The sequence below is a fragment of the Stegodyphus dumicola genome, chromosome X2, assembly GCF_044657685.1.
Source record: "Stegodyphus dumicola isolate Sdum_Otavi_A_Nest chromosome X2, ASM4465768v1".
NCBI lineage: Eukaryota > Metazoa > Arthropoda > Arachnida > Araneae > Eresidae > Stegodyphus > Stegodyphus dumicola.
The window spans coordinates 162,337,533-162,365,030 of NC_140781.1; positions in this window are offsets into that span (position 1 = coordinate 162,337,533).

Genomic DNA, 27,498 nt, shown 5'->3' on the forward strand with positions numbered 1-27,498 from the left:
GTCAGACACAATTTCGAACAAAACAGTACGTGAAATTTGTGGAAATGCCTCTGAAAGAGTTGTCATTGTGAAGCGTCTGTTCTCATGAATTGCTTCATCAACTTTCCTTACCAAATCATCGGTGACAACAGAAGGCCGACCACTCCGAGCCTCGGCGTGGACATTTGTTCGACCTGCATTAAACATTCTTACCCACTTTCTCACCATTCCATCACTTATCGCGTATTCACCGTAAACTTCTGTCACTTGACGATAAATTTCGGCCGGTTTAACATTCCTCGCGTTCAAAAATTTAATCACGGCACGAATCTCACAGTCAGCGGCAGAACTAATTGTCTTAAACATTTTGAATGTGCACAGCAAACTGAAAACACAACATAGAGCAACCAAAATGGCGACAATTGAAAGTCAGTGAACAAGAAAGTTTAGTGCGCATGCGCGGGACGCCTACCACAGCGCTGCCACGGCGCTAGAATGAAACGGTACTTAGTTTCCGAATACGCTATGCATATACTATATACCCACATGAATAAATGGAAGTGCAAGCTATTTTTCCTTACAGAGCCATCCATGAATATATACTTTCCTTTAGGCTGACAGTCTTTGCATGCTTTGCCATATTCTATCAATCAAATGATGCAAATATGCAAAAAATTTTACTTTTTAAAGTGAATGCAGGAAATAAAATTCAGTGCATTTGTAAACTACATTAGTTCTCTTATAGCTTGCCATTTAATTGCCCAATGAATTACAAGTCCAAAGTAATGCAGAATTCAGATATCGTTCAAATAAAAGAAATTTATGAAGGTCTGATGTTTCAGACGTATATATGAAGATGAATTTTTTTAAATATTATTTTAATTAACCGAATTAATTTCAAATTTAAGTAAGTATTCATGCCTTTCAGTAGGATTATTTTTGGAAATCTTAAATAACTGAATGCAATATTTCTTGTTAATAAAAGAAAAGCAATGTTATGAAAGACTAGTGAAGTCGATTTACAAGTTCTAATTACGAAAGGCCATTTTTAAAAATAATTAATTTAAAGAAAAGTTTTTAACGTAAAACTGCCAAACTCATACATGTGGAATATTAATTCTATATATTTTATCTCATTCTTATGTTATTGATTAATTTCATAGCATTTCATGTGACACTAGTAGTAATTATTAATTAAATTTTATGCAGTTTCTTATCTATGTTTTGATTTTTTATTAATTACGTAAGGTTACATAAGGTTTAAAATTATGTAAGGTACAAAAACCTTCTGCATCTATTTTGCATGCAGAAGTGAATAAAATTATGCCAGTGAAATTTTTTTAAATCAAAAACAAATTTCTGTGGAAAATTAAAGTTATAAATTCTAAATGCAAACAAAGGAGTGAATTTGAAAGTTATCAAATAAACCAAAATGTTGGTAATTTTTGCAGTTTTGCAGAAGAACTTTTATACTTTGCAGAACGGGAATATGATGTTTGGTTTTGTTAGTATTAATTATTACAACTGAATTATTGCAACTTAAACACGTAATTTATAAGTTTCTAATTTATTTTGATCATGTATATTTCATGTGTCATAAGTCTTTAAAATGAACTTAATTCTCATCATATTTATTAACACAAATTTTTTTAAAGAAGAAAAAGTCACATTTGTTTTGCTTAGTTGCACACGAAGATACATGCCTATATATAGAGAGAGCGAGAGAGAAAGAGGAGTTACGTTTACTTGCAGACTTTTTTCTTCCTTTTTACTAATATTGTAGTATGAAAATCAAGGGGGAAATTAAGCAATCAATTTAATTTTGAAGGATGTGATTACAGTAAGATCATTACAGTAAGATAACCAATCAAAAATATCCATGAATGAACTACTGGTAACTATCATATTATTATTTAAAAGAGACCTACATTCCAATAAGAATGCTTAGTAACATTAACACTTCAGTATCTAATAATAATAATTTTCATTCCTACTTCCCTATACCTTGAATTTCACTCTTATTATTGTCCACTGCTACTCCCTAGACCTCAAAGCATTTAATGCATGTGGAACTACAATTTGTGTCGTCTTCTACAGCATGCAAGTTATCTACGTTCAGTTTGTACTACCACGAGCAATGATCTTCAGAATTACCGTATAGCGTTGCACTTTCCACCCCACCCAGCTTTAGAACCAGATTCTCAAAATTAAAAAAAAATACTTACAGAATTTTCCCCTTTTTAATGGATGCAGAAAATGAAGATCCCAAGATTTTAAAATGGATATATCGACATAATGATTGTTTTCGTCATACTAACAAAGGCAAACTTTTGCACACTAAAGGCCCCGTTGAATCTTTCTCTTCTACCTGTTGAATATTATGTAAGGCTAATAAAAAAATGATCTATGATAGTTAAAACAAATACCAACTGCCATTAACTGTGCAATTTTGCCATATCAGCTGCATATTCACTGTTGAATATTATGTCAGGCTAATAAAAAAATGATCTATGATAGTTAAAGCAAATACCAACTGTCATTAACTGTGCAATTTTGCCATATCAGCTGCATATTCACTTTCTCTAATTATTTATGTATGACCTGAGGCCTAAGGAGTTGCAAAAACAACAATGAGAATTAAAGAAATTCAAATTATAAAGAAGTAGAAATGAGATAACTTATTAGATGTTGCAATTGTGTGTATTCTTATTGAACAATAGGTTTCTTTTAAAGAAATAATATTGTGATAGTAGTAGTTTATCCATGATTACTTTTCATTTGTTATATTATTACTGTAACTGTGTCCTTTGGAAATGAAATTATTCGCCTAATTTTTCCTTCTCAATTTTCGGAAGATAAAATTAGTAAAAATAAGTGGGAATATGGCATCAAGAGCATTATCTATCCCCATTTTCTTGAAGCTATTCACTATTATTGTTTCATCAATGATAAGCCATGCACCCAAAATCCCCTAGCAAATCAGTTAGTAAGATGAAAACGACCACTATGCGGACAAAACATTTAGGGTAACTTGTTTTGTGAGTGCCTTAAGGAAGACAAACATTACCTAAATCATTAAAACAATTTCAGAATCCTGTTGCTAAAAGAAAGCTAGGGGGAAATTGTTGTCCGAGTCCCAGTGATTCATTTGGACGAATATGTAATATTGTTTTAGAAATTTAAGGTAATAAATACAATATTTTTCGAATTCTAGAATAGTTCGAGAAATTTATTCAAGTTATGAATTCTGAATATAAGTATACTGTATATTATATTTAATAACTATGGTGGCTTCATTTATGAAAAGATTTGCATAATGGCTGTTTTTGTACAATGAATCTTCTCTAAGCTAGCTATGCGTGATTCCTGAAGATTTTGATCTTCAATGATACTGAGCATCTTAGAGAAGTTATGTTTACTAATTAGTTATTTTATGAGGAATGCTGGTTAAACTTAAAAAGTGATTGACTGAGGTAGCTTGTCGTAATGAGACGGTTCACTGTAATCCAATTTTTTAAAGTATTTAAGCTATTCCTAATTACTTAAGGTATTATAAAGAAGTATGATTAAAAGTATTATATAAGCACACGTTTAAAACACCTATTAAAATCATTTTTATAAGCTTTTTAAGAGCATGGTTATGATTTAAAAAAAATTTTTTTTCTGTATTTAGGAGGCATGGTTTACAAAGAGGGAAAAACCATTCATTTTTTCCAAGCAGTTAAAACGAATTTTTATGAAATGTTATATTGTGTTATTTTTAATTAATTCTTTTTTCAGATTTTATGTAAATTTTATGAATTAAGTAATATATTATTTATACTTCTGTATTTTAATTAGCATATTATTTGCTTCATAATATTTCACAATAAAATTATAAATTCAATAAACTTCTTAATTAACATGCTGTAATATATATATATAGGGCATAAAGTTTGTTTTCTGGTGTCACATGTATATTTCACAATTTTGTATGCAAATCTCGAACTTTCTAATAAGTAGGAATACTTTTTTAGTATCACTTTCTAAATGGTAAATATTAAGCTTAAATTTATTACATATCATGTTTGTAAAAGAATTATAGGTAAAATTAAAATGCATTAAATTTTAAGATAAAGTGAAGTATTAATTTTTGAAAGAAATTTGTTAAAGGCATAATTGTATTAAGCATTAAGAATTTTAATGGAAGCAAGGCTTTGAAAATTAAGGTCAGTTAGTGAAGTTTTATACTTATTAAAAAACATGACATTAGGCTTTTAATAAAAGACTTCTATCTGTTAATTCAAAGGAAATTATTTGAAGGTAAGTTAAAAACGTTATGCATTTACCATCTATTATTTCAAACAATAGCAGACTGTTGACAAACACTAAGTGCAGATATGAATAAAAAGATTAGTTGGACGATGTAATGCAAGCTTGTGAACAAAATTTTGAATTCCTTGTAGTAACAAAATGAAGTTCATTGCTATGTTGAATTCTTTAATTTACTGAAAATGTCATTTTTTAGAAGGAGAGAATATAATATTTTTGAAATTATTGTTTGAAATTATTGATTTTATTATTGTCTTTTACAGTAATAATATGATCATATCAACATGCAACATGTTTACTCATGTAAGTTAAATCTAAAGCAACATGTGTCTATTTTAGCTAAAATTACTAAAAAGAAAGTTCTAGAACATATCTTAATAATTGACACTAAAATATGCAAATAAAGCATATTGTTTTTCCTCAGCTATTTTACAGGCCAAATATAAATTCCAGATGCCATTTCATTATTTTATATAAAGCATATACATGTAATTTAATGTAAGGAGTAGCATATCAATTTGAACTTAATTATCAAATTAAGCTCAAATCGATTATTAATCAAAATGATATATATACATACAGATATAATTCTTTTACTCAAAACATATTGATTTCAGTGTATTTTATTATAATAAGCATCATTTTAGACAAAAATCTATTACTTTTATAGACATATCCTTTCGTATTTCATCTATGAAAAATATATTCTACACACATATAATTACTTAATGAGATATTAGAAGGAAATAAGCTGAAACCTTTACAGATACAACCATTGCAATTTTACTTAAGAAAAGTATCTTCTACTAACATAATAACTTGCTGAAATAATACAAGCAAATAACCTGTAACGGTTACAGATATATCTGTTCAGATTTTACATGAGAAAAACATGTTCTTTTTACATAATTATTTGCTGTAATATTACTAGCAAATAATCTGTAACTATTACAGATATATCGTTTGGGATTTTACATGAGAAAAACATGTTCTTTTTACATAATTATTTGCTGTAATATTACACGCAAATAATCTGTAATCATTACAGATATAACGTTTGGGAATTTACATGAGAAAAATATGTTCTACTTACATAACTATATGCTGTGATATTACAAGAAAAAGATCTGTAATTATTACAGGCAAAACTCTTGTAAAGTTACAAAGAAAACACCTGTTTCTGTTACTCAAATAACCCATCGCATTCCAGTTTCCATGTGTTTTCTTAGTAACCTTACAGATTTTTTTTTTACAGTGCACTTTGGTGTGAGTTAGCAGAGTATGAGTAAATACTAAAAGTCTTTATCTCTCTCTGAGGAATTATTTTTTTTTCATAACATTTCGTTGCTACACATTCATTTATCTGTTTCATACTACATTCCGTTGGTATCCATATCTTAAATTCATAGATATATAGGTGATAATGTAATATATTATCTTCATATTAATTCAGTTAATTTTTATGCAAAAGTGTTTGATAAATCAGTCTTTATTTTCACTTAAAGTTAAGTTTCTAAATTAACTTGAAGTATTGAAACTTGAGTATTTGAAAAGTATTTGAGTCTTATTAAGTTTAAAGAAGTCTTATTAAGTTTAAAGAATCCAATACTTTATTTATATCCGAGCCCCACCAGCTACCGAGCTGTAAATTCACTGAACACTCGTAGTTAAACCGATGTTCGGTTCCAGGCGATTGAGCTGGCTTGCATTGGCAAATTTATGGATTTCCCGTGTATAACGTGTATACGAGTCAGTATCAAGTCCCACACGAAGGCATTCTTCACCTTAGGCAGATATCCCAGCGTGCATTGCTGTAATCAAATAAACCAAACCAAATATTTTTGTCTGAGCAAAAGTCCGCCGCGCACTGGTAGGTATACTAAAAATCCTTCGCAAAGAATCGGTTGGAGCTATGAGATTTTTTTTTACGTGCAGCCTAAGTATTGGCGCATTTCTCTTAAGGGTCCTTCATCGAAGGCACCTTTTTGAACGAAAATAAACTTCGTATACTTTGCTTTAATTAAATAGTCTGCCTAACTCGTCCTAAACTCAAGTTCCATTACCTGCATGTTACTCAAAATAAGTTTGATATTTACGTGATAAAATCGAAGATATGGGGAGTATTGTATATACCCATATAGTATAGTAATCATGTGTTAATAACATTTTAAAATGTCTCGTTGATTTAACTATACTTCTCCATTTTTGTGTGAGACGTTCTTTTTAGAAATTACTTTTGCTCTCTTTATATATATATATACACGTTTAATTAAAAATAGTGGACGATAAATTTGTTACATTCATTTTAATTTTACACACTTGAATCGACAAAAATGTTTAGCTCTTGAAATACAAAGTAAGCAATCATCCCAGTAATTAGAGGTGGCAATTGTACGCTAAATACACTGGTCTCAAATCCCCCAAATGCTTAGAAGCATCGTTTCAACACAAGGACGTGAAATCTATATGCAAATCTATTGATGTGGTCAGTGGCACGGGAGAGAAACCTCGAGATGAAATACTGTTCTTCGGTGTTTTTGTGATCAAAACTGGAATGACGCTTAGTCTCCATACATAAGCATTTTTCATTTTCTTCACAATAAAAAAGAAAACAAAATGTATCTTTTCAACTCATAATCTAGAGGTTATACGCTCAGTTCTCAAAGTCTTGAAGAGGTTTATCCTGGTGTTTCGTACTTAACTTGAATATGATTTAATTTCCCTTAAAAATGTCCTCTGTAAAAGCATCCCTTTTATTAGACATCCAGATAGCCTAATAAATTAACCAAGAAACAAAATGGTCACAAAATAAAAAAAGTATGTCAATATAGCCTAAAGAACAATTATAATTAATGTAACGGTAAAAGTAACAAAACAGTTTAAATGCTTTTCTATCGTACAACAAAATATGATGGTTTTTGTTCTTTTTCATGCTTTATGCAATATTTCCTGTAACAAATTGGTGCACAGATGGAATTAGACAACTGAAGCACAGTTGAACAAGGTATGTTTAACGAACATAAGAGCAAAATACAAGAACATAATGTTCTTGGATTCTAAGAAATAAAAGACATTTCTTTCTCATATAAAAATGTCAGAGAGACCAAAGTAGTATAGCTAAGGAAATTTTCGTTACATTTTAGATAACAGTGAATAAGGCCTAGCTGATAAATAACAGACTAAGGAACTCATCAGTTGGTATTGTAACTCGAGTACGTGGGACGAATCCATATATTTATGTTTGCACAAAATTTGGCTTTTTTATGTCTTCTAATCGGAAGAAGAATCAAATAATTGCGTAATGTGATTATTCAGAGTCGAATGTCTAGAGCCTAAGGCTATGCCTGCTTACCTTTATTATTTTCTTCTCTTGAGACCACATTAATTTAATATACTTGAAACTTTCCTTATTCTCTGTTATTTGATTTAACATCAGAACTTGTTTATCTCATCCTCGCAAATGAAATTCATAAAAATAATATTTCATTTTCTAGTTCTTTGAAATCAGTTGCATACTTTTGCGTGTTAAGTTACTTGATGCAAGTAATTCTCGTCGAGCAAAACAGTAAATATTAAAAGAGCAATAATTATTTCTAACCTGTGTAAAATTTTCTGGAACTGTGAGTGAAATATGTTTCATTATTAATAGATTCCCTCAAAAAGAACTATAATAAGCATTTATAACATATTAAAAGTCATAACTGTTTCTATAGTAATCCATTTGCCTATATAACCCTTTCCCATATTCTCTGTTAACGATTTTCTAGACGTATGCTATGCACAGTTCCCGTTTAGCATTTTCGACAAACAAACATTGTCAAAAACACTGATTTAGCGTCAATAATAGATAAGCAACTGACGTCACAGCATATTCATAACGTATTCGCTTTAGTTTTATGCAAACTCTATGAATACTCAATAAACCAGTTCAGTTTTTGAAAGAAGAATATAAATTAATTGCTGTTTCTATTTTTCCTGACTTTAAAACAAAACAGTAAATTTTGAACCTGCCTTCTACAGATCAAGATTGCTCTGGAAATTCTTTAGAATTGCTGCCATCAAAAAATATTTACGTAATTGGCATGATATGGGACTTAATATGAAAATTGATGAGACAAGCGAATATACATTTGATTTTATGATTTGCGTCAGTGGTTTCAAACGCAAATTGCGTGCGGATCGAAAGCATGATGCAAAAGCATCTGTCAAATCGAATTTATTTTTAACCAAAAGAAGGTGTGTGTGTTTTAACAAATGATCCTTTTTTTTTTTTTTTGACAAAACAAGTTAAAATTTTAAATTTTAATTACTAAATATTTATAAACAGTAGTAATAATGATGCAAGGAAACGAAATTCCAAATTAAGTTTATTTTCTATCTGAAATGTAAAGGTCGGGCTAAATTGACAGCTAAATACTAAATTTTCAAACTTACATTTATTCAAATAATTTTAATATTTTGAATTAACCATAAAATAACTTACTTAAACTAAAACATACCTTACGAAAGCTTTCAAGTTTCCAGAGAAAGCTTCTAAGTGAGATCAAACGTGAGAATAAATAATGACAATCTTCTTTTTTATATTTATAAAATTATTTTCTTCGACACATGTGGAAAAATTTTCATACACATGTATGTAAATAGTTATAAACTCTTCTGTTTTGTACTTGACACATGATGACATTTCGATTCTGATAACTTTTGTAACTTTGGAGAAGAAGTACTAGAAAAAGTCTTCAACACAGAATGTAGATTAAGTTTCAACTGCGAAAAATACTGTTCAGATATAAATGTGCTCCCTAACAAAGGTATTATTCTTGTTTCAAAAATTCGTAACTGAGGATATTTATTTTGACAAGTCGGAACAAAATGAATCTAACCGTTTAATATGATTTATATCGTATTTTTGAATTAATTAGTTACATTTGTGGATTTTTTGCTGCATTATTCACATTCGTTTTAATGATAATGAACAAAATGAAAAACTAGATCACAAATCATTAAATTCAGTACATCTTTCTTCAAATTCTTGTCATAATATTGTTACTTTTCTTGCATATTTTTGAAATTTTTTAATTAAAATAATAGGGCAGGATTTAAGATGTAGGGAAAGTACGAAATATTTTGATTCAAATTGTGTTTCCCGTAACTGAACTTTAATTTAAAAAGGTTTAAGAAAACATACATGCCAATGATAAATTTATGTTTTACTTGTAACGCTTTATTGAGAATATTTAAATATTCGGTTAAGCCAACATCGATGTATCATTATATAGCTCGCCGATGGATTTATTTATTTATTTTTGTGGCATGAAAATTTTGATTTTATTTATGAAATAAAAACTGTATAATACTTTTTTCACTTTCTCTTCAAGCATTTCAGAAAATTAGGTTTAGAGCCTGACTACAAGTAAAGTTTAACTGTTTTAGTTACTATTTCAATAACTTTATCCATTTGTAAATTCATTTGGTATTTACTATATTTAAAACAAATACTAAAGCGAAATGCATTCGCCGAGCGCATTGCTTTGGGAGCCGTCTGTATCGGACCACTTATTTACGTCAAACAGCATGCTGATTATTTAACTAAATAAGAAACGATGCGTTCTCTAAAATTTCCGCTAGGATAATCGGCACAAGTTTGGCAGGATCTCCATTAGATTTCACAGTCGATGACAAAATATATCAGTATCGCTGCTTTGTGAAATGTTCGGTGACTTATACAGTTAGCACTATGACACTAATGATAATGGAATTGCTTAAAAAACTGGATTTCTTACTTTTACTTTATCTGTCATCACAGGAATATATCGCTCAATTAAAATTTTTGATTTCGAGATTTTGCCATAGATGCAACATTTAATGATCTTCAATCAAATATGTTAATGTTTCGCAGCTAAGCTTAACGCTGTTGCCATTGAAATAGCTATACTATGAAAGCGGGATTTGACAAACATCAAATTGCATGAAAGCTACTTCAAAATGGGATATGCAAAACGATTACGGTGTATACACACAAAGCTGGTTAACATTGTGTATACTACGTATGGCTACATTGCGTATAAATCGGAAGACTGAACAATGTGTTTCTCATTTAGAACTTGCATTTCAAAGGTAATTATTTGTGTAAAGGTCGTGTTTCGACTCGTACCTCATATAAAATTTAGAATATGCTACCAGCACGTGTCGGATTTTGACCTCAGCAGGATTGTGCCCTAGCGGGACTGCGGTTTATTCTCAGGCGACACACCTGCTCGTGCAGATAAGGATCTCTTGACCATCAGGCGAATATGGAATCAATGCGTTCAGGAGGACCATACTGAATGCCATTCAGGATTTCAGCATCTTAGCCCCTAATGCTAAAGAGAATAGACATGTTTTCTTCTCAGGCTTGTGGGACCGTACAGACGCGTCACGTATCCTGATTCAGACGTTTGTGAGACGACATCGTCTGTGACATGGCAACGTCTGTGAGCACGATAACCATTGTTACGGTTTGTTCAGCCACTGTGACTGATGAACTCTGGATAAACCTGAAGCTGCATGTAATAAAGTATACGTACCTGTTATCCAAGCTCAGTTTGTCTCCATGCCCAGACAGATTGCAACCGTTGCTGCTGCCAGAGTTGGCGGCCCTGTGTTCTGAATTTTGTACACCTTGTATATCAAACAACCTTCAAATTGAATTATGTCTTTCTCCCATTGCACTATATAGATGCAGGAAATAAGATTATGTTATTTAATTTCCGTTCTGATATAGCAACCTTAATGGCCAGCATTATACACATATCTATGAATGTGAGAAAGAATGGCATGCGAAGTAAAGTTAAGTATGAATAAAACTACGTTATTTGGTATTTGGCATTATGTTTTAAATTGGGAGGAAGAATGACATACGAAGTAAAGTTAGGTATGAATAAAACTACGTTATTTGGTATTTGGCATTATGTTTTAAATTGGGAGAAAGAATGACATGCGAAGTAAAGTTAAGTACGAATAAAACTACGTTATTTGGTATTTGGCATTATGTTTTAAATGTCTTTCGCTATAAAACCTTATCACCTTCTTCAGCAGCCATAATTAAGAAACAGGAAAATAATCGCAGCGGATAAGCAAAATTTATCAAACTGTATTATTTTGCTGACCATAATAAAGAAATTTATCAAACTCAGTGGGTCTCTGCAGGCGCTGGGATTTATTAACATTTCGTTAGTAAACGGGAAATGAATCCTAAAATATTAGGATTTTTTGGGTGGGGGATACAGCAAACCACATGATAACTATTTATCTATGACAAAGTTGACTTCGCGGATCACCTGTGCTTCTTATTTACGTTATGCAAATAAAAATAACAAAAGTAACAATGCAGCAATCCATTTGCTGGGAATTTGGGCTCAATCTAGCTAGGTTCCAGTGTTCAACTGTTTTAATCAATGTGGCACGCATGGGTATAAAATTTCAAGAAAGATAAAGATGATACCATGCCTAAGGGAAAAAAGTTGTTACTCTAACTGATTATCCTTTGAATAATTTTAGATAGAACAGCAGTTGCAAGAAATATTCTATTGGAAATATTATATAGAAAGTTGTGGTGTCGGCTTTAATTTATAAATCTTTATTTCAGGAAATGATTTCTCATTGTCTTTAGATCTTAAATATAATTTTCTTAAACATAATAATTCTAAAATATTATGAAGCTAGTAAATTATCATTAAATTAAAGTAGCAGTCCCTAATCTTCTGTTGAACTATTTAAATCAAGTCAAGATCATCATACTCCTCCAAAAACCTTCACAAAAGTTATTTTTTAAAACTGAATCTTCAAAAAATGATCATATAATGAAAACTAAAAATTAGCAAGTTGCTTACATAAAACATATGTAAACTAAAAGCACAACCCCGCTACAGAGCATGAAAGTTTTACTTAAAACTTCATTTATTGATTACTTAAACTTCATTTATTGACTATTAAACCTTAAAAGATAAATTTGATATCAAATGGCAAAATACAAAGAAAAATTCCCAAACTGAACAACGTATGAATCGTTCTAAGGGATGATCCATTAATTATAGCATGGTCATACTGCCATACATACATATAGTACTTCCTTGCTTTTAGAATTTTATGGAATGTTGAGTAATCCTTTAGCCAAACGTTTCCAAATTTTGTCAAAGGCATCAATTTAGAATATGGCTACGTCATGAGGTTGAGATGTTTACCATCGAAGGAAAGGGATAACAGCCACAGAACATTAATGATTTAAGGTAGAGAACCATTAAATAACAGTTTTCATTTGATTCTGCTGTGGTCAGGGTCCTAATCGTCTATAGTTTCTCTGAAAGGAACACATCACCCCGCAATTGACGGAATTTTATTCACGTCATTCTGTCTCCGCCAACCAGGATCTGGAAGTTGACTGTTTCGTTCCACATGACAACCAGTTGTTTTGGAATCTCGTAACCTCTCCTCATACGGCTATAATATCAACCCTTTCTTCATCCTCCGCCTCATAGAGAAATAACTTTACCTTCTTGTATTTTAAACATTTATTCACAAACACGAAACTGATACTAAAACCACAAAACTAATAACTGAAATATATATATTAAGTAATACAAGTTAATTTCGCTTTGATTAATGGCCTCCACGAGCCTTCCCTATGACCTCTCTATCGGTCTCTCTCTTGGAAACTAAACTTTTGGCGCCTTCAGATTGAGAGCCAGCGCCCTCTATACATCTTGTTGGTTGGCATCCCCCATACATCTCCCCCCCATCCAATATTGAAATAGGGTGAAAGCCTGTTGAAATATGACAAATTATGGTGACGTCAAACAAATTAGTTGCCTACCTACTAAAGTCTGCAAATCAACCAATGGAGTTGAAAGATACATGATACAATACTTATATACAGGTTACTTCTACACCTAATTACAAGATTTCTTCTAAAACTGTAGCATATAAATGGTTAAAAATTAGTAATCAAACAATTTATAATGCAATAGAATACTTAAAGTTTCTATGCTATACATAAAAATTCTCTATGAGAGTAGCTCAAAAGAAAATACACATAAAAAAATACTCCTAAGAGTTCATAAATGTCTATAAAAAGTTCTTTCTTTCACAGAAGTCATCCAATAGTCTCTAGTCTGGACAACGCATCTGCATTGTTGAACTTAGCACCTGGGCAATGCGAAATTGTAGTATCATACTTTTGTAATGCTAAAGCCCATCTCTGTAACTTAGAAGATTGTGGTGCGTTCTTTGGGATGAAAGTTAACAGATTGTGATCAAGTTATCAGTTCCACAGGTGATCCAAAAATCCAAGTTTCAAACTTTTTCAGGCTCCAAATAACAGATTAAGCTTCCCTCTCGATAGTTGGCCATGCTTGTTGTGTTTTGGTTACTTTCTGGCTGGCGTAACAAATCGGGTACAACTTTCCGTTTTTCCATTGAGATAAGCAGGTTCCAACGCCTGTGGAAAATGCATCACATTGAATTGTAAAAGGTAACCCTAGAACAGGAGTATAAAGACTAGGTGCTTCCATTAGGCATTTCTTTAATTTCTCGAATGCTTCGTCGTGCTTTTCTGTCCAGCACAGCTCTTCAGGACTTCTTCTTTTGGTGAGCTCGGTTAATGGATAAGCTGTTTCTGCGTAATGTGGAATGTAATCTCTGTAATAATTACATAGGCCTAAAATAATTTTCAAGTGTTTCTTCGTTTGAGGCTGTTGAATATCTGAGATGTAGGTGTTTTAATCTTTTATAAACCTTGAAATTAAACTGACTCATGGTGCCGGACAAAAAAAAAAATATAATAATCATAACAACATTCATATATCATATCGAACAATCGTATAGTGGTAGTATAAATTAATTTTAGGTTCGCGTTGTGAGTAACCTATGCAGAAGGAAAATCAATTAAAGCTCTATGTTTCTTAAAAGCCTACAGGCTCAAACAAATGGAGTGACATGACAGACCAAATTAAGTTAACACAAAATAAACAAGTGAAATTAAAATTCTAAATCAAACACATTTATTAAATTCTTGAATATAATAATATTATTAGTAAATATTTGGGTAACTGATCAGTAGCCCCTACCACATATTTTTACTATGAAAATATCGCATCTGTCACACAAAATTTCAGCTTACAATAATTAAAACATTTAATTATTGTAAGCTGAATTTAACATTTTTTCACAAATTAAGAAGGTGTAACATATTTTAATTCTCCAAATAAATGGTTCTCATTAATTAGAAACTAACATTTTCTGACTCACAAACTCAGTAGGTGAAACAAATTTAAAACATCCCCAAACTGGCCATCACTTGAAATAATAAATCACTTCTCAATTTACTAACTGTAATATCTAATTTATATAAGTAATAACAATATAAACAGGTAGATAAATCATTATTAACTGTTCCACCACGGCATTCGGAAAACTAAGGAAAGAGAGAAAATAATCTTAATTTTTTTTCACTCACAGATAGAAGACAGTTTTCCCGGGTAGCAGGATCCTTAGTGTCCAATCCACAGGGAAATGAGCCAAGCCCATTTTTCCTTCTGTCTAATGCGTCTAAAATTATTAGAAATCACGAGTGGAAACTACAGTATAATAATTCTTTAAACAGCCAGGAATCGCTTTATCTGTCCATTAGATGGGACCAATAGTCCAATTTAGAAGGATCTTTATTTCAATTCAATAACAGCTACCTAGGTAGCTGAATATACACAAGTTTTTAGCACGATCACTTGCATCATCGAAGCGGCGAATCAACATTTTATGCAAAATATTTCGGAAAAAGGCTCTTGGAGATAAACCTGCGATTCGAATGAAAATCTGTGCTAAATTTTCTTGGTAGACTGCTCTATATCTCGCACTAAAGTAGTAATCAGCTCTCAATAAAATGCTCTTTCCAGCTAGCGCAAATTTCTCCAGACATCTCGAGAGGAAAATGTTCCTTACATCACGCACAAAAGCCTTTTAAACATTTCGCAGAAAAGAATGTATCTTCTAGAGCAAAGAAAAACACAACACAAGCCCTTTTGCTCCAGCAACCGGCCGCACGGTTACTGTACACACACAACGTGGGAACTAAAGTGGACCCCCCAACTAACAAGCGGAAACTAAGCTTTACGAGAATCCAATTACCTGTCTTGAAGTAAACAACCCCCACTGTCTTGAAGTAAACAAAATTGCAACTATAACAAAGCGAAAGCAAGACGATTTTCCTTACAAACGCCATTAGTAAAAGGCGACAATACAACACCCTACTGCCCCCATTGTTAGTAAAAAAGGTGGCTCTTGCAACCGTCTCTCGCCTTTGTTACACTTTCTACTCAAGAATAACGAGTTAAATAAAGCCTTAACAACTTAAGAATACTTTTTTCCAGATTAAAATACACATGAGTACAAACAAAAAAAACTAGAATAATGATAACTTAAAATACATATTATTAATTAAAATTTGCGACATGACAAGGTCTAGCTAACTTCTGGATAGCCTCCACATTCTCTGGATCAGTACGATGACTGCCGGAACCGATGATATGTCCTAGATACTTAATGTGGGTTTTACCAAAGGAGCATTTCTTGAGATTTACAGAAAAATGTAGCTCTAAAAGTTTTGAAAAAATGGTGTCAAGTTGCACTAAATGTTCATTCCAACTATTTGAATAAACTTCTATGTCGTCTACGTAAGCTCGAGCAAAATCTTTGTACTTAGCAAGGGCTTGGTTCATTACTCTCTGAAATGTTGCAGCGGCGTTGCGTAGCCCAAAAGGCATGACTTTAAATTGATACTGAGCCCGATGTGTCTTGAAACATGCTAATTCTTGACTTTCTCTTTCTAATGGCAAGGCCCAATAACCTGTGAGTGAATCAATTGTTGATATCACGTTGGCTTTTCCAATATAAAATAAGAGCTCTTCAGGATTTTCCATAGGGAAGTCATCTGGTTTCGTCACTGCATTAAGGGATCTAAAGTCAAAGCAAAGGCCAAGATTACCGTCTTTCTTCATAACTCATACAATAGGATACGAAATTTCAGCGGTGGTTTCTTCAATCAATCCCAATGGCAACATTTCTTCGATTTGTTTGTTTACTTGCGGCTTCAATGCTTATGGAATTGGATAAACATATGGCTTCTTTCTTTCAATGTCATTTAATCTTATTTTATGTTCTTTACCTACTTTGGCAATTTGTACCTTATTTATAAAAACGTTGTCATATTTTCTTAACAATTTCATCATGTCATTCTTTTTATCATCATCTAAATGGCTTAAGTCTACTTCGCTAAGATGAAAATGATTGGACTTGTCACTCACACTAGGTATGGGATGGATTTCTCTTAGTTCTTCTTCGTTCTCAAACATTACACCTACTGCCTGTACTTTTGGATTAAATTTTCTAATTTTATTTACGTGTACTCTTCTTATTGTACCATCTGTCAGTTTGACTCTGTAAGAATCTGGATTACAACAAGATACTTTTTCTGCAGATCCTGTCCATTTGCCATATAATTTATTACTGGAATCTGGATCTGGAATCTTTATATATCGCTCTTCGATTAGCATATCTTGCATATGGACCTTGTTTCAATTCTTCTGTTATGGATGCTTGCTTTGTTGCTATTTCTAAATTCATTTTTAGCTCCTGTAGATAATCAACAGCGCTTTTACCCAATTTTATTGGTAGTGGAATTTCTCCTGACCATTACGATTTTAACCCTCTGAGCGTTATGACCGGGTTTAGGCGGTCAAGGAGACCTACCTCAAAAGCGTTACCGACGCTTATAGGCTGCCATTGGAAAAGTGTTCGAAAGCGTTACTGACGGTTCTAGGCGGTCAGTGGCGACGACCTCGAAAGCGCTATGACCGTCTTAAAGCGGCCGTGCATATGTCTTACCCCCCCTTAATTTCGGAACCCTGGAGATCTCTAAATGATAACTCTCAGTAGGAGTCTAAAGGATTGCTCTTCTTCGTTTAGAAAGCTACGTCTTATCTCCAAGAAAGTGTTTAGACATACGACAAACTGACGCGAACATTCTTCGCTAAATAAATAAGCAGCGTGTAAAAATTTTCCAATAATGTCTTTAAACAGATAACATTTTCATAAAATATCCTTTAGATTTCAAACTAAATGTTCAGAAACATGCAAAATCCTTGTGAATTCAATTAAAAAAAGTATTTCAAAATATTTGCATTATTTAAATAAATTTACTTATGATTATGTATATGCATAAAACCGGCAAGTTAAAAACTTTCAATTAATTCGCGCGAACCGAGTAGTACTGCATTCAATAAACATGAATTACATGCAATTGCATATAAAGAATGACATTACTTAAGCAATAAGTCAGATAAAATTTAGAAAATCAATAGTCTATTTTAATAAGTTATAATAAGCGTATTCTTGATACGGGTTTATAATACACAAACTAATTTAATAGTAAATATAATAATGGCGAATTAATTATTCTTTTTGGAACAATACTCGTCGCTTATACTGGTTTGCTGAAGTTTTGTTTTAATGCATTTTAAATAATCCAATGCTTTTAATGTACATTGATATGAATGTGATTTTCATTAGATAAAATTTTACTAAGTTTGATTTTCTTGTGTGCTCATGCTTTGCATAATATATATTACTTTGCTCAACGCAATGTAACTACAAGCAGCAACGAAGAGTTGAGTAAAAATTTCCATATTTTTCTTTCATAAATTATTAAAATAACCTACAGCGTAACATCTGAATTTCCGAAATGTAACCCGCAAGTATTTTAAGAGTTACAAATTTGAATAAAAAAATAGCAGTAATTAAATAATAAAACGAAATACTAATAAGAAAAGAAGCACGAAAGTGTTTTTTTTTTAAATGTTTGTTTAGTTTATTTTATTATTTTTGGATTTATATTGTTGGCGAATGGTGAAGTTGTCGTTGGCAAATGACATATAATAAAGAAGAATGATCTGTATTATTTATTATTTAAAATGCATATGAATTTCCTCTAAAATAATATCAGCCTTAGACTGAATGATTTCTAGACAGCTGCAATGATGTTTTAACTTGATTAACATATCAAATACAGTTTCCTTTTAAATAACTTCGTCAGCAATCTGAAGAACCTTTTCGAATCATTAGATGATTTTGAATAAAACTTGGATTAGTCCAATTTTAAAAATATTTAGAATTACCAAAATAATAAAAGCTAACCTTATTTTAATTTCTTTATCAAAGTACTACATTCTTTAAACAGATAACAGCAAGAACTGATCATAAAATCTGAGCCTTATGCCCAAGATTCATAGGTCTAAGCAGTAAAAAAAAAGCTTGTCCCGCTAGAGAAAATCATCACATATTATGGAAAAGATTTTGCAACAGATCATTATTTTAGACAAAACATGACTTTTTAAATTTAATCTCTTGTATTAGAGATCAAGTATTTTACCATAATTTTATTTTCACATATGCAAATGATCGCCATGTCCTACCATAGCATAAATTAAAGAAATACACATAGCAACTTCAACCCTGAACATATGACTTGAGAGAAAATTGTTTTGACATTCTATGCGAAGGAATGACTAAATATTGATTGATTTTACATTTATGTTAAATGACAGTGATCAAAAAAGAATAGCTGTAGATGTGTAAAAAACCTGTACTTGTAACCTTCTGCATTTCTAAAGGAAAGCTTAAAATGGTTCACAATAACGGATGGCTTTGAACATTCAGTATAGTCGCCGTAGGTGCATTCAGTTCGCGGTTTTGAAGAACTGCAGTAGTTCAGATTTGTCGCAAAAGAGTAATTACACCCCTGGGGGACTGTTTTACTTACGTAACGGAAAAACAAGTTTTTAAACATGCGCATACAAAAGACGTACCTTTTCTCACAACATAAATAGCAGATGTGATAATTTGAACCCATGCTTTCAATCAGTTGATTCCTCCTAACAAAGGTTCCTAGCAAAGTCTTATACTGCTTTAAATATGCTGTGTTTGAGCATTGTGAATGCTTCCATTCATTATTTTTAATTTGAAACAATATTAAGTTGTAATTACTGGTTAAAATGGCTTAAAATAAATTGATACATTATACGAAAGAGTGTATTTCTGTCTAGCTCTTCCAAAGTATTTTAAAGCTTACTTTACAACATACTAGAAAAGTCTACATTTTGGGAAATGCATTTGATGTTTTTAGTTTTAATTGGGGTTGTTATGTATGTGGAAATTATTTTGATTAACTGATAGATGGCGCTAGCGTTGCGTATTAACGCGACGCGACGTGCCTTCTGAATTTCGTTAGACTCTCCACCGGCAGCTAAAGAAATTGATGTTTTGATGCTTCGCACACTATTTGATTAGGAACACCTCGGTTCCTATTTGAAAGATTTCGATTGCGAAAGCACATAGATTTGTTTGTCAACTGAACCACCATGTTTTGATTAATGATCTGTAAATATTGTACATATTAAAAGTTACATTTTAAAAGTGATTGATGTCGATTTATAGAAATCTTAGAATATTTTGAAACAATGTAAGAAGGCATTTAATTGTTGTTGCTGTGTTACAATGCTTATTTTGTTGTATAATATAAGTACTGTAAGGCAGAAATAACGCAAATATTGCTTTTCTTGTTAATAATATAATGCATAGAGGAACTTTAAAAAAGAACTAGAATAATTTTATGTAATTTTATGTTTATAATATGTCTTTACAGGGTTTCCAATGAAAGCATAGATAACTAAGTAGTAACATTAATAACTTTATATCAATTAATTTACTAACCGAATATGATAAAAATTTCGAATTCGAAATCCGTCTTTAACGGAGTACGTTTTTCAGAAAGAAAAAATATCCTCAAAAAATATGTATTGTTAATACATTTTTCGATAACTTCCTGAGAGGAATTCTTTAATAATAATAATATATAGAATCCATTAGGTGCTTAAGGCCATGAAACAGGTAAACTTAAGAACGCACTCGGCAGGATCACAGTCATGGTCGGTTCGGTTTTTTAAATATGGGAAAAGTATGAAGACTATCTACCTAAGAAGAGGGATGCCTTCGTGGAGGATATTCTGAAGAAAGCTAGCGTATTACACATGAGGAAAACCACGAAAACCAACCATGCAGTCATCCCGTTCGCCTGAGATCGAACTCAAACCAGGACAAACTGCCAGTATTCAGAGGTCTTAACTGTTCGGCCATTGATGAGGCCTTGAACACAATCATGAATTTTCAAACTTATTCAGCTTAATTCCATATATTCTCCTCTCTTAAAGACTGAAATTCGAATCATAGATCTTTCAGTCTACTAGTTGGATCTGCTATTACTTGCACCACCAGAGGACGCAAGGCAAAAACGGGTAAATCTTTATAATTGTACAAGAACGACAGCATTATATAATTTATTGCACATCTTAACTTCGAAAATTATATGGAATGCATTTCCAAATGGATACTATATTCGATTATTTTTTAACTTGTTGATTCTAAACTGATCGTCGCCTTTTCAATCCAAAAAATTTCGTATTATATCTAGATGCTATATAAATCATTTTATCTACATGCACTAAATTACGAAATTTAACTTTTACGTTAGTCCTACAGCAAGAAATTTCAAAACAGAAAGTGTTCTTCGACTGCAAAACAATTGTATGAATATAATAAGTTTCAGAAACTGTATTTACTATGATTTAGGGCTTTAAAATTTTAATATTTATGAGAAAGATTTCAGGAGGCGTCTTGGCATTCAAATAATGGAATACTAATCCTGAATTCTTTAAAAGTCCTCCAACGAAGGCATCCCTTCTTTTAGGCAGATAGACATAGTATGCTTTACATTAGTCAAATAAGCCAAAGCATACCTTTGCTGTAAAAAAATATTGTACTTATCTTAAATAATTTCGACTGCAAACGTTATATTTGTTACTACGGGAAAAAATTATTTTTGTGTAAAATTCTGAATTCTTGAATTTTTATAATACACAGAAACAGAGATAACAAGAAACTAAACAAATATTCGTAATTTACTAGGATATATAAACAATATAATCATTGTTAAATAGATTTTTAATAAGAATATTTTGGAAAAAATAAATTATTAATGTATACTTCTACGTCGTACTTCCTAAGAAGTTTGTTTGTTTTAATTGAAAACGACGAAACATTATTGAATCATCTGACTAAGATGTGGAATGCTTTCGTGGAAGATTCTGAAAGGAAACTTGGCTCATAATTGTATTTCACACAGAGAAATCAAAAAAAGTTCCTATGTAGTTAGGCTGTACGCCATGATTCGAATCCATATCGAAGGATAAGATTTTGTTGTCTTATCCAGTCGGCCATCAGAAGACCCAGTTTCGTAGAAAGCTACAAGAATCAAGTCATTAAAGAATTTGCTATTACATTGCATCGGCTAAATAATTTGCATGTCACATAGATTTAAAAATTCTAACATAGCATGCAAAGTCCCATTTTCCTAAATAGATATGGGCTAGCCAATCGTCGAGCGGTAATATCGTTGAACACTGGTAGTTCGACCCGGACTCAAGTTCTGGCAAACAGGTTGACTGCATGGACACTTCGGTGGTTTTCCTTCTGTGTAACGTCAATATCAGCCAATTTGCCTTTAGAAGTTCTTCCCGAAGACATACTTTCATTAGTAAGATAACACTTTCTTGCTTTGCCGTAATCAAATAAACTAAACCTAAAACTATGTCCTGCCGCCTTTTTATAATAAAGGAAGTTTCACATTCAACATTCCTAACAGTAATGAGATAATTTTACTTGTTCGCATATGCCATATTGACATATTTTATACGTTCAAATATCCAAGAGGATAATTATAACTCTATTTTGGGCTGATCATAGAATAGATAGAAACGGATAATAGAAAAGTGGAAATAGACGATAGAAATGGATCTTTACGTAGATCCTGTGCAGTTGTTATATTGTGTTTTAACTGACTGCTTATAAATTGCATTTAGATAACATAACTTTAAGAATATCAAATTTATGTATAGAAATATTGCTTTAGATGAATTTTAGAGTGAATATTACAAAAAATATTTTTCAGAACAATTTAAGGCGGAAATTATTGTGCGATATTCCTTTTAAAACAATATTTTTCTCCTTAAAGTTATAAGGTATTTTCTCTCTCCTTTCTGCATGCCTTCGTGGTGTAATGTAGCGCATTCGGCGTATATTCGAGAGGTTCGAGTCCCGGCTAGGGCTTTGCTCATTTTTTATGTGTCTCCTCCACAAATAACCTAATGTTCTACAGTAGTGTCCGAACTAAAAAATAAGGGGACGGATGATGATTCTTCACCACCAGGATTTCGCAATTGGGTCTCCTAATCTCCGGTCGGCCTTTCAAAGGCGGAGTATATAAGATATTTTCTAACTTCTCACTGCGTCCTTGGTGGTGTAATGGTAGCACCGTCATAGCTTATTCGTATGTTTTACCAATACCATACAGAAACTTTCAACATTCTATGGTTAACCGTTTTTGAGTTATGCGATATACATACGTACGGACATACGGTCGTGCTAAAATTAGTCATAAGTCCCAAATATAAAATTTCAACAATTTATGTTGAAGTTATGCGACATACGTACGTGTAAACGTCAGGTTGGAACTAGTCAAAATGGAAATTTCCTTTGAAATATGAAAATCGAAATTTTTCGCGATTACAATACTTTATTTCTCACAAGTCAAAACGGTGTCATAAATAACTAACTACTAATAAATTTATGATGTAATCTAAAGAATTATTTAAATCTAATACTTTAAACTGGAATGAACTTAGAATATTTGAAAATTAAATATAAACATAATATTAAAATAAGTTGCGAATAATTTGTATTCGAAAAATTGGAACACGAGAGAAAAACATTCTCGCAAATTCCCTTTGTATATTAAAAAGTATTTTCTCAGAAAATAATGATAAAAAATGCTAGATTAATTTTTCACCATTATCGAAGCAATTCCTTAAAGAAACTGGAAATTTAAAGCATTTTACGTAGTTTCTCTTAGTGATGTATATTGACTAACTTTCTGTATTCGGCACATATTTTGATTAAAGTTATATACAGCATATGCGTCAGTATGCAAATTATAAAGTAGCCAAATAGGAGATAAAATACCATTTTAGCAACCAGTCCTGTGACGAAGATAACATAGGGTTAGGTTAGGTTATTCAATTATGGCAAACCACACGAGGGCTTTCTGCCTAATGGGAGGGATGCCTTCGTGGAGGACTTTCTAAGAGAAACTGGCTCGTATACACGTTACACATGGGGAAAACCACGAAAACACCCATGCAGCCAGCCCGTTCGCGGAATTCGAACCTCGGACCGAACTACCAGTGTTCAGCGACTTTACCGCTCGGCCGCTGATGGGCCGAAGATAACATAGGGTGAAAAACTAATTTCACTCGCTAAATTCAACGGGGGGATTAGCTTAATTATATACACATGGTAAAGGGGGTCCGCTTTTGAAGTAGTTAGAGTAAAAATACTTGCCGTTTTTGCGACAGACCTAGTAAGTACACACGATTACTTTTTATGCCGTTTCCTGAAAAAGCCCTAACGCTCGGTGGGACAACGGACCTCTTGCCTATCTTCCATACATTAATTTAAATGGGGGTACTCCCGTAGTACAATTTGGAATTTCGCGGTAAGCGAATAACAGGTATGGTATGTCTTTGTCCCAATTTCTAGAGCTGTTTCGAATGGTATGATGAAGCATACGTTTTAGAACTTGATCATACGGTTCAACTAATCCCGAACTTTGTGGATGTCCTGATGTTGCAAATCTAGGACTTGCTTCTAATCTAGAATGAAATTCTTGTGTTAATTCTGCAACAAATTTGTTGCCTTGGTCGCTAGCTATTACCCGAGGTATGCCTGTTCTCATAAAGATTTTTAATAATGCGTCGCGTGTTGATTTTGCTGTAATTGTTCTCAAATGGACAGCTTCTGGATATCTATAATGTTGGTCGACTAAACATAGTACATATCTGTGTTTACGTGCTGATGGAGGTTCTTTTGGACCGATTATATCTACACTCACTGTGTCAAATGGAAATTCAGGTCTCTGAACTGGAACTATGGGTATACGATAGCTGGTTCTTTCTCTATTTTGACATTCCTTACAAGTTTTACAGAATTCTTCAATATCTTGTGACATGTTCAGCCAATAAAATGAATAACGAATTCTTCCTTTTGTTTTTCTCATCTCTAAATGATTTGCAAAAATAGATTCGTGAGCTAATTTTAAAATTTCTTACCTTCTAACTTTAGTAAATACCAACTGACTAACTTGTTCTCCGGAAATTCTTTCGGTATGATAAATCAAATCATCCATTACAAAATATTTATTTTTTTTCTTTGCGCTTCTTTATATATATTGCGTAATGTCTCACATTCCCTGTGCTGTTGTTTAAAAATACTGGCATCCGAATGCTGATCCACATTTAATTTATCCTTACTTTCGTTTTCAGCCTGAATGCAACTTATGACTAAATTTTGCTCTCCTCCTGTCATAAATAAATCAGCGCGGCGTTCACCTTCGATTTGTTTTGACTGATGACTCCTCACTTCCGATATTTGTGATCGAGACACTATGACTCCTCAATTCTGGTATCTGCGATGGAGACACTGTGTCGCAATCACGATTCGCGCTAAGCAGATGTGATTCAGAGGTCAACACATCATAAACATTTGAAGTAATTACACAGGGAATATGAAGTTTTTCTGTTAAAGCTACTAATATTTCGACAGTTTTCAATAAATTAGGGTTATCAACATTTCTGATGGATATAGGAATTCTAGCCACTTTAGCTGAGATGGTTTCTCCAAATGCGGAAATTCTGTCAATATTACAGTTGTTCTCAATTGAGAAATTTGATATGTGTTTCGGATTTATAACAGAAATCTCGGCATTCGAGTCAATTATGGCTTGGATTTTGTTACCTGCAATGCAAACATTTACCTTTTGCAATGTGTTCGAGAATAAACATACTCATGAAACACAAACACCAAGATTTAATGGACTGTAGCTTTATTTCTTTTAACTTCTGTTTGTATGGACACTCTTGCCATCGCATAGGTGCACCTCCCATCAAGTAATCAAACACAATAATAATGGCCGCTAGCTAACCACGTTGTCGTTTTCTCCCATCGTGGTTGCCAGATCACTTCTGCCTTAACATACCGCCCGGGTTGGGCATTTGTTACATAGTTAACAATGACCAAAATTAAACAGTTTTAAATCACCATACAGTCCAAATCATATATCACAAAATTTAAATTGATACACATGAACAAAAGCAATAAATATAATTAACCACAGAACATGAAATGCACAACACCTAAATTAAAATACAATGCATATATATAACAATTTTTTGAACTCAGGAAATATACATGAAATTATGTAACATCTACTGGTAGTACAGCTAATTTAGTTATTGGTCTTTTTAAAAAACCTGACTTGGTTCTTACAATACAAACTCTAACCTTTTTATCCTTACCATAAATTACCTCTTCTATTTTACCCAGTAACCAAGTCGAAGTGGGCATGTTGTCTTCCTTTACTAAAACTATAGTGCCCTTTTTAACGTTATCCTTAGAGAAATACCACTTAAATCGTTGCTGTAAATGACTGATGTAATCATTTTGCCATCTTTTCCACAAATATTGCGTTACTTTAGTAGTGCTCTGCCAGCGCTTTAAAGAACTATCAGAAAAATCAGTTAAATCAGGCTCTGTTATTGATGTTAAAGGTCGCCCGACTAGAAAGTGTGTGGGCGTAAGAGCTTCTAAATCATTGGTGTCATTTGACAAAGGGGATATTGGACGTGAATTTAAAATTCCTTCAATCTGGTTCAAAATTGTAAGAAATTCCTCAAATGTAAAAATCAATCTCCCAACTGCACGCTTAAGGTAAAACTTAAACGACTTAACACCTGCCTCCCAGATACCTCCAAAGTGAGGAGCCCTGGGAGGGATAAACTTCCAATGAATTCTTTCAGATGTCAGATATTTGGTTAAGAATTCATCAGGGTATTTCAACAAATTGTAGAGTCGCTTCAATTCATTGCTAGCCCCAACAAAATTTCGAGCGTTATCGCTAAATAAGGTTGCGCATTTACCCCTTCTAGAAATAAATCGCTTCAAAGCAGCAATAAATGATTCTGTAGACAAATTTGAAACGATCTCGAGGTGGACTGCACGAGTCAAGAGGCAAACAAAAATTGCAACATAAATCTTGTGCACTACGCTCTTCTTCTGAGTTGTATACTTTATACCAAAAGGGCCACAAAAGTCAACACCAGTATGGTTAAAGGGAAAGGATGGATTCAGTCTCTCTAATGGTAAATTTCCCATCTTTTGATCCAGCAATACTGGTTTTACTTTGGCACACGTAACACATTCTCTTACTATCTTTCTAGCAAGATTACGCCCACTTATCGGCCAAAATTTTTGTCTCACACTATGCAAGAGCGCTTGTGCTCCAGTATGAAAGTTTCGAATATGGTAGTGTAACATAATTAAATGAGTCAGTTTATGATTTTTTGGCAGGACATCAGGGTGCTTTGTGTTAAAGGGTAAGTTAGCTTCCTGCAGTCTAACACCTACTCTAATAACTTGAGATTCATCTAGAAAGGGACATAAAAATTTTAACTGACTATTTTTACATACTTCCCTTCTCTTACTTAAGTTCTTGAATTCTTCAGGAAAGTTTTGACATTTTTGACATTGAAAGTTTTGGACTAAGGAAAGTAAATTATTTTCGCTTAAACCTCATCTACTGTCAGATGACCTACTTGTTTTTCCTTGGATCTACAATTTCATTATAAATCTTAAAACATAAGCAAAAACATTAATTAATTTAGCATAACAATTAGTAATACTAAAAACATAATCCAAAAGAGAATTTTTAACAGTTACGGTCAAATTTACATTAGAAATAAGCTTCAGTTCGCGCACATAGTTCTCATTTGAATTTTCAAAGTTATTATTAACACTATAATTGATGACCTGTTGATGCAGAAAATTTGGTCCTTGAAACCACAAAGAGTTGTCAGCAATAATTTCCGGTCTCAGACCGCGAGAAATTAGGTCAGCGGGATTGTCTGCTGTTCTGACATGTTGCCAGCAGAAATCCTTAGTTAGCTCTTGGATACGAGC